Source organism: Arachis hypogaea, chromosome 19, assembly GCF_003086295.3.
Source record: "Arachis hypogaea cultivar Tifrunner chromosome 19, arahy.Tifrunner.gnm2.J5K5, whole genome shotgun sequence".
Taxonomy (NCBI): domain Eukaryota; kingdom Viridiplantae; phylum Streptophyta; class Magnoliopsida; order Fabales; family Fabaceae; genus Arachis; species Arachis hypogaea.
Window position 1 is genome coordinate 53,873,956 of NC_092054.1, and position 9,352 is coordinate 53,883,307.

The 9,352-nt window shown below is 36.4% G+C and overlaps 1 non-coding gene across 1 annotated transcript; it reads left to right on the forward strand.

The window, feature by feature from the left end:
- The first annotated feature begins 1,758 nt into the window (after window positions 1-1,758).
- Window positions 1,759-1,866, forward strand: LOC112781026 (small nucleolar RNA R71). The gene has a single exon (XR_003191825.1). It is a non-coding gene; the product is annotated as a small nucleolar RNA R71 (small nucleolar RNA).
- Window positions 1,867-9,352: the final 7,486 nt, after the last annotated feature.

The window sequence follows — 9,352 nt, forward strand, 5'->3', positions numbered from 1 at the left end:
TATGGGTTGCCTCCCAACAAGCATTTCTTTAATGTCAATAGCTTGACAGTGGGCTCTCACGGAGCCACACAGGTGATCAGGTCAATTTTATAGACTCCCAACACCAAACATAGAGTTTGGATGTGGGGATTCAACACCAAACTTAGAGTTTGGCTGAGGCCTCTCAACACCAAACTTAGAGTTTGACTGTGGGGGCTATAGTTGACTCTGTACTGAGAGAAGCTTTTCATGCTTCCTCTCCATTGTTACAGAAGGAGATTCTTGAGTTTTAAACACAAGGTTGTCCTCATTCAGTTGAAGGATCAATTCTCCTCTATCTACATCAATCACAGCTCTTGCTGTGGCTAGGAAGGGTCTTCCAAGGATGATGGATTCATCCTCTTCCTTCCCAGTGTCTAGGATTATGAAATCAGCAGGGATGTAAAGGCCTTCAACCTTTACTAACACGTCCTCTACCTGACCATAAGCCTCTTTTCTTGAATTGTCTGCCATCTCTAATGAGATTCTAGCAGCTTGCACCTCAAAGATTCCCAGTTTCTCCATTACAGAGAGTGGCATGAGGTTTATCCCTGACCCAAGGTCATATAGAGCCTTCTCAAAGGTCATGGTGCCTATGGTACAAGGTATTAGGAACTTTCCAGGATCTTATCTCTTTTGAGGTAAAGTTTGCTAAACCCATGTATCTAGTTCACTAATGAGCAAGGGAGGTTCATCTTCCCAAGTCTCATTACCAAACAACTTGGCATTCAACTTCATGATGGCTCCTAGATATTGAGCAACTTGCTCTCTAGTTACATCTTCATCCTCTTCAGAAGGGGAATACTCATCAGGGCTCATGAATGGCATAAGGAGGTTCAATGGAATCTCTATGGTCTCTAGATGAGTTTCAGATTCCTTTGGTTCCTCAGAGGGAAATTCCTTGTTAATCACTGGACGTCCCAGTAGGTCTTCCTCCTTGGGATTCATGTCCTCCCCTTCCTCCTTGGATTCGGCCATGATGGTTATATCAATGGCCTTGCAATCTCTCTTTGGATTCTCTTCTATATTGCTTGGGAGAGTACTAGGAGGGGTTTCAGTGATCTTCTTACTCAGCTGGCCCACTTGTGCCTCCAAATTTCTAATGGAAGACCTTGTTTCATTCATGAAACTCATAGTGGCCTTAGATAGATCAGAGATTAAATTTGCTAAGCTAGATGGATTCTGCTCAGAATTCTCTATCTGTTGCTGAGTGGATGATGGAAAAGGTTTACTATTGTTAAACCTGTTTCTTCAACCATTATTAAAGCCTTGTTGAGGCTTTTGTTGATCCTTCCATGAGAGATTTGGGTGATTTCTCCATGAGGGGTTATAGGTGTTTCCATAAGGTTCACCCATATAATTTACCTCTGCTATTGCAGGGTTCTCAGGATCATAAGCTTCTTCTTCAGAAGATGCCTCTTGAGTACTGTTGGATGCAGCTTGCATTCCATTCAGACTCTGAGAAAGCATATTGACCTGCTGAGTCAATATTTTTTTCTGGGCCAATATGGCATTCAGAGTATCAATTTCAAGAACTCCCTTCTTCTGAGGCGTCCCATTACTTACAGGATTCCTCTTAGAAGTGTACATAAACTGGTTATTAGCAACCATGTCAATGAGTTCTTGAGCTTCTGCAGGCGTTTTCTTTACGTGAATAGATCCACCTGCAGAAGTATCCAATGACATCTTAGCTAATTCAGACAGACCATCATAGAATATATCCAGGATGGTCTATTCTGAAAGCATGTCAGAAGGACACTTTTTGGTCAGTTGCTTATATCTCTCCCAAGCTTCATAGAGGGATTCACCTTCCTTCTGTCTGAAGGTTTGGACATCCACTCTAAGCTTACTAAGCTTTTGAGGAGGAAAGAACTTGGCTAAGAAAGCCTTGACCAGCTTATCCCAAGAGTTCAGGCTGTCCTTGGGTTGAGAGTCCAACCATATTCTAGCTCTGTCTCTTACAGCAAAAGGGAAAAGCATGAGCCTGTAGACTTCAGGATCTACTCCATTAGTCTTAACAGTATCTCATATCTGCAAGAATTCAGTTAAGAACTGAAAGGGATCTTCAGATGGAAGTCCATGAAACTTGCAGTTTTGTTCTATCAGAGAAACTAATTGAGGTTTAAGCTCAAAATTGTTTGCTCCAATGGTAGGGATGGAGATGCTTCTTCCATGTAAATTGGAATTTGGTGCAGTAAAGTCACCAAGCATCTTCCTTGCATTATTATTATTTTTGGCTGCCATCTCCTCTTCCTTTTCGAAAATTTCTGTAAGGTTGTCTCTGGATTGTTGTAATTTAGCTGCTCTTAGTTTCCTCTTCAGAGTCTTTTCAGGTTCAGGGTCTGCTTCAACAAGAATGTTCTTGTCCTTGCTCCTGCTCATATAAAAAAGAATGGAACAGAAAATAATAATAGGGATCCTCTTTGCCTCAGTAGAGAGAGGTTCTTTTGTGTGAGTAGAAGAAGAAAGGGAATAAGAGTGAAGAAGAATGGATAATCCAAACACAAGGGTGAGGATAGGAGCAGAGATATGAGGTGAGGAGAAGTGTTAGTAGATGAATAAATAAATAGAAGGAGATGAGGGAGAGGAAATTTCGAAAATTAATTTTTGAAAAGAAGTTGATGATTTTCGAAAATTAAAGGAGAATTAAAATTAAAATTAAAATTTAAACAATTAATTAACTAAAAAGAATTTTTGAAAAAGAGGGAGGTATTTTCGAAAATTAGAGAGGGAAGAGTAGTTAGGTGGTTTTGAAAAAGATAAGAAACAAATAAAAAGTCAATTAGTTAGTTGAAAAATTTTTGAAAATTAATTTTTTAAAAGATAAGAAGATAAGAGTTAGAAAAGATATTTGAAAAATATGAAAAGTTATGATTAAAAAGATATGATTTTGAAAAAGATAAGATAAAAAGATATTTTTGAAAAAATATGATTGAAATTAGTTTTGAACAAGATTTGATTTTTAAAATCACAATTAATGACTTGATTCACAAGAAATCACAAGATATGATTTTAGAACTTAAAGTTTGAATCTTTCTTAACAAGTAAGTAACAAACTTGAAATTTTTGAATCAAAACATTAATTGTTGATGATATTTTCGAAAATATGATATAAAATTAAGAAAAAGATTTTTGAAAAAGATATGATTTTTAAATTGAAAATTTGATTTGACTCATAAGAAACAACTAAATTTTAAAAAGTTATGAAAGTCAACTCAAATTTTTGAATTTATGAGAAGAAAAAGGGGAAGATATTTTTTTGATTTTTGAATTTTTAATGATGAAAGAGAAAAACATCAAAAAGACTCAATGCATGAAAATTTTGGATCAAAACATGTGATGCATGCAAGAACACTATGAATGTCAAGATGAACACCAAGAACACTTTGAATGTCAAGATGAACCCCAAGAACTTATTTTTGAAAGATTTTCAAGAGAAGAAAACATGCAAGACACCAAACTTAAAAATTTTTAATGCTTAGACAATATGAATGCAAGAATGCATATGAAAAACAAGAAAAGACACAAAACAAGAAAATATGAAGATCAAACAAAAAGACTGGCCAAGAACAACTTGAAGATCATGAAGTATGAATGCATGAATTTTCGAAAAATGCATAAATTTTTAGAGAAAAAAAATGCAATTGACACCAAACTTAAAAATTGACTCTAGACTCAAACAAGAAATACAAAATATTTTTGGTTTTTATGATTTTATGATTTTTTTTTGTATTTTCTTTTAATTTTTTTTCGAAAAACATATAGGAAAAAGAAAATAAGAAATTCAAAATTTTTAATAAGAATCCCAAGAATCTTTCAATGTTGGCCTAAAGCTCCAATCCAAGGGTTGGGCATGGCTTAATAGCCAGCCAGCTTTAGGATATAAATCAGGCATGCAACAGCTGATATTCCAATTAACTTGCCTCTATGCTGATGGTTGGAAGCCACAGTCCAAAAGAATTAGACATGACTTTACAGCCAGCCAGGCTTCAACATGCTTCATGAAACACTAGAATTTATTTCTTAAAAATTTAGAATAATTTTCGAAAACAGATGAGAAATTTTTGAAGGATTTTTGAAAAATTTTTGAAAATAAAACAAAAATAAAATTACCTAATCTGAGCAACAAGATGGACAGTCAGTTGTCCAAACTCAAACAATCCCCGGCAACGGCGCCAAAAACTTGGTGCACGAAATTGTGATCCCTGGTAATGGCTCCAAAAACTTGGTGTTCTAATCTTAATTCAGAATTTGTCACAATTTCGATACAACTAACCAGCAAGTGCACTGGGTCGTCCAAGTAATAAAACCTTACGTGAGTAAGGGTCGATCCCACGGAGATTGTTGGTATGAAGCAAGCTATGGTAATCTTGTAAATCTCAGTCAGGCGGATATTAAATGGTTATGGAGTTTTCGAATAATAATAGTAAATAAAACATAAAATAGGATAGGGATACTTATGTAATTCATTGGTGAGAGTTTCAGATAAGTGTATAGAGATGCTTTCGTTCCTCTGAACCTCTGCTTTCCTGCTGTCTTCATCCAATCAGTCCTACTCCTTTCTATGGCAAGCTTTATATAGGGCATCACCGTTGTCAATGGCTACATCCCATCCTCTCTATGAAAAAGGTCCAAATGCTCTGTCACGGCACGGCTAATCATCTGGAGGTTCTCGATCATACTGGAATAGGATTCACCCTCCTTTTGCGTCTGTCACTACGCCCAGCACTCGTGAGTTTGAAGTTCGTCACAACCATCCCTTCCCAGATCCTACTCGGAATACCACAGACAAGGTTTAGACTTTACGGATCTCAGGAATGGCCATCCATGGGTTCTAACTTATACCACGAAGATTCTGATTAAGGAATCCAAGAGATACTCATTCAATCTAAGGTAGAACGGAAGTGGTTGTCAGGCACGTGTTCATAGGGAATGATGATGACTGTCACGATCATCACATTCATGTTGAAGTGCGAATGGATATCTTAGAAATGGAATAAGTTAAATTGAATAGAAAAACAGTAGTACTTTGTATTAATTCATGAGGAACAGCAGAGCTCCACACCTTAATCTTTGGAGTGCAGAAACTCTACCGTTGAAAATACATAAGTGATGAAGGTTCAGGCATGGCCGAATGGCCAGCCCCCCAACATGATCAATATGATCTGAAGATGTAAATACGATAGTAACAAGTCCTATTTATACTAAACTAGTTACTAGGGTTTACAGAAATAAGTAATTGATGCAGAAATCCACTTCCGGGGCCCACTTGGTGTGTGCTTGGGCTGAGCTTGAAGTTTACACGTGCAGAGGCCTCTTTTGGAGTTGAACGCCAAGTTGTAACGTGTTTTTCGCGTTCAACTCTGGTTTGTGACGTGTTTCTGGCGTTTAACTCCAGACTGCAGCGTAGAACTGGCGTTCAACGTCCTTTTGTGTTGTCTAAACTTGGGCAAAGTATGGACTATTATATATTCCTGGAAAACCCTGGATGTCTACTTTTCAACGCCGTTGAGAGCGCGCCATTTGGAGTTCTGTAGCTCCAGAAAATCCACTTTGAGTGCAGGGAGGTCAGAATCCAACAGCATCAGCAGTCCTTCTTCAACTTCTGAATCTGATTTTTGCTCAAGTCCCTCAATTTCAGCCAGAAAATACCTGAAATCATAGAAAAACACACAAACTGATAGTAAAGTCTAGAAATGTGAATTTAACATAAAAACTAATAAAAACATCCCTAAAACTAACTAGATCCTACTAAAAACATACTAAAAACAATGCCAAAAAGCGTATAAATTATCCCCTCATCAACCTTGTTTTAGTCATGAAACTTTGAGTGGTGTTAATTAGATCGAAGACTATGGTTGCTAAGTCAGAGTGGCTCTGCTTAGAATTCTCTGTCTGTTGCTGAGAAGATGATGAAAAAGGTTTGCTATTGCTAAACCTATTTCTTCCACCATTACTACTGTTGAAGCCTTGTTGAGGCCTTTGTTGGTCCTTCCATGAGAGATTTGGATGATTTCTCCATGAAAAATTATAGGTGTTTCCATAGGGTTCTCCCATGTAATTCACCTCTTCCATTGCTAGATTCTTAGGGGTCATATGCTTCTTCTTTAGATGAAGCTTCTTTGGTACTGCCTATTGCTACTTGCATGCCAGACAGACTCTGAGAAATCATATTAACTTGCTGAGTCAATATTTTGTTTTGAGCCAATATGGCATTTAGAGTATCAATCTCAAGAACTCCTTTCTTCTGATTCGTCCCATTATTCACAGGATTCCTTTCAAAAGTGTACATGAATTGGTTATTTGCAAAAATTTTAATGAGTTCCTGAGCTTCTGCAGGCGTCTTCTTCAGATGAAGAGATCCTCCAGCAGAGCTGTCCAATGACATCTTGGACAGTTCAGACAAACCATCATAGAAGATACCTATGATGCTCCATTCTGAAAGCATGTCAGAATGACACCTTCTGATCAATTGCTTGTATCTTTCCCAAGCTTCATAGAGGGATTCACCTTCCTTCTGTCTGAAGGTCTGGACTTCCACTCTAAGCTTACTCAATTTTTGAGGTGGAAAAAATTTGGCCAGAAAAGCATTGACCAGCTTTTTTCAAGAGTTCAGGCTTTCCTTAGGTTGTGAATCCAACCATGTTCTAGCTCTGTCTCTTACAGCAAAGGGAAAAAGCATAAGCCTGTAGACCTCGAGATCAACCCCATTGGTCTTGACAGTGTCACAGATTTGTAAGAATTCAACCAGGAACTGATGAGGATCTTCCAATGGAAATCCATGAAACTTGCAATTCTGTTGCATTAGAGAAACTAATTGAGGCTTAAGCTCAAAGTTGTTTTCTCCAATGGCAGGGATTGAGATGCTTCTCCCATAGAAGTCGGGAGTAGGTGCAGTAAAGTCACCAAGCACCTTCCTTGCATTGTTGGCATTGTTGTTGTTTTCGGCTGCCATGGCTTCTTCTTGTTTAAAAATTTCTGTTAGGTCCTCTCCAGAGAGTTGTGCTTTAGCTTCTCTTAGCTTTATCTTCAAGGTCCTTTCAGGTTCAGGATCAGCTTCAACAAGAATGCCTTTGTCCTTGCTCCTGCTCATATGAAAGAGAAGATAACATAAAAGTATGGAATCCTCTATGTTACAGTATAGAGATTCCTTGAGATGTCAGAGAAAAAGAAGAATAGAAGGAGGAGGTAGAGAGGGGAGAATTCGAACTTAGAAAGAGAGAGAGTCCGAATTACTGATAGTGGAGGAGTGTTAGTCCTTAAATAGGAGGATTAGAGAAGAGGGGAAGAATTTTTGAAATTAAATTTAAAAATATTTTGAAATAATTAAAAGAAATTTTGAAAAAATTGATTAATGATTTTCGAAAATTAAAATTTAGAAAGTAGTTAAGTGATTTTGAAAAAGATTTTGAAATTAGAAATCAAAAAGATATGATTGAAAATCATTTTTGAAAAAGATGTGATTGAGAAGATATGATTGACAAACAATTAAAAAAATTTGATTTTCAAAATTAATGTCTTGGCTAGCAAGGAATTTAAAAGATATGATTCTTAAATTCAAAATTTGATCCTTTCTTAATAGGCAAGTAACTACTTGAAAATTTTGAATTAAATCATTAATTGTAGCAAGGATTTTCAAAAATATTTAAAAAATAAAAAAAATTAGAAAGGAATTGATTTTGAAAAGATATGATTTGAAAAAGATTTGATTTTGAAAAAGTATGAAAATTTGAAAAAGATTTGAATTAAAAACAAAATCTTCTCTCTTGTGCCATCCTGGCGTTAAACGCCCAGAATGGTATCCATTCTGGCGTTTAACGCCCAAAATACTACCTTTTTGGGCATTTAACGCCCAGCCAGGTACCCTGGCTGGTGTTTAAACGCCAGTTTTCCTTCCTTACTGGGTGTTTTGAACGCCCAGCTTTTTCTGTGTAATTCCTCTGCTGCATGTTCTGAATCTTCAATTCTCTGTATTATTGACTTGAAAAGACATAATTTTGAAAATTTTTTTGAATTTTTAATGATGAGAAACAACAAAATGAAACTAATCATGGAAAACTAAGATCAAATAAACAATGCATGCAAGACACCAAACTTAGAAATTTTCATATTAGAAACACTAACAAATTGAGAATGCATATGAGAAACAACTAAACACACAAAACAAGAGAATTTAAAGATCAGAGCAAGGAAATTATCAAGAACAACTTGAAGATTAATGAAGAACATAATTCATACATTCGAAAAATGCAGGGAACTAAATAAAACATGCAGGACACCAAACTTAAAAATGGACACTAGACTTAAACAAGAAACACAAATTATTTTTTATTTTTGTGATTTTAAAATTTTTTTGTAATTTTTCGAAAATTAATTGGAAGAAGAGAAACTAAGGAATTCAAAATTTTTAATGAGAATTCCAGGAATCATGCAATGTTAGTCTAAAACTCCGGTCCAGGAATTAGACATGGCTTACTAGCCAGCCAAGCTTTCAATGAAAGCTTCGGTCCAAAACACTAAACATGGCAAATGGCCAGCCAAGCTTTAGCAGATCATTACTTTCAATAGCAAAATTGATAGAAATCAACAAGCTCTTGTGATGATAAGTTGAAACCTCGTTCCAAAAGTTTAGACATGGTTTCACAACCAGCCAGACTTCAACAAATCATCATGAAACTCTAGAATTCATTCTTAAAAACTCTGAAGAACAGAATAGAAATATTATTTTTTTCTTTTTCTTTTTCGAAAATAAAAAGTAAAAAGCTTAAACATAAAATAAAAGTACCTAATCTGAGCAACAAGATGAACCGTCAGTTCTCCAAACTCGAACAATCCCCGGAAACGGCGTCAAAAACTTGGTGCACGAAATTGTGATCATCAATGGCGCCAACAACTTGGTACGCACAATTGTAATCTCAACTCTTTGTCACAACTCCGCACAACTAACTAGCAAATGTACTGGATCGTCCAAGGAATTGAAGCAAGCTATGGTCATCTTGTAAATCTCAGTCAGGCAGATTCAAATGGTTATGGAAAATTGATAATTAAAAGACGAATAAAATATAAAATAAGATAGAGATACTTATGTAATTCATTGGTGAGAATTTCAGATAAGCGTATGAAGATGCTTTGTTCCTCCTGAACTTCTGCTTTCTGGTGCACGAAATCGTGATTGTTCGTTCCCCAGCAACGGCGCGAAAAACTCAGTACGCACGTTCATAATCTCAAATTCTTTGTCACAACTCCGATACAGCTAACCAGCAAGTGCACTGGGTCGTCCAAGTAATAAACCTTACGTGAGTAAGGGTCGATCCCACGGAGATTGTCGGCTTGA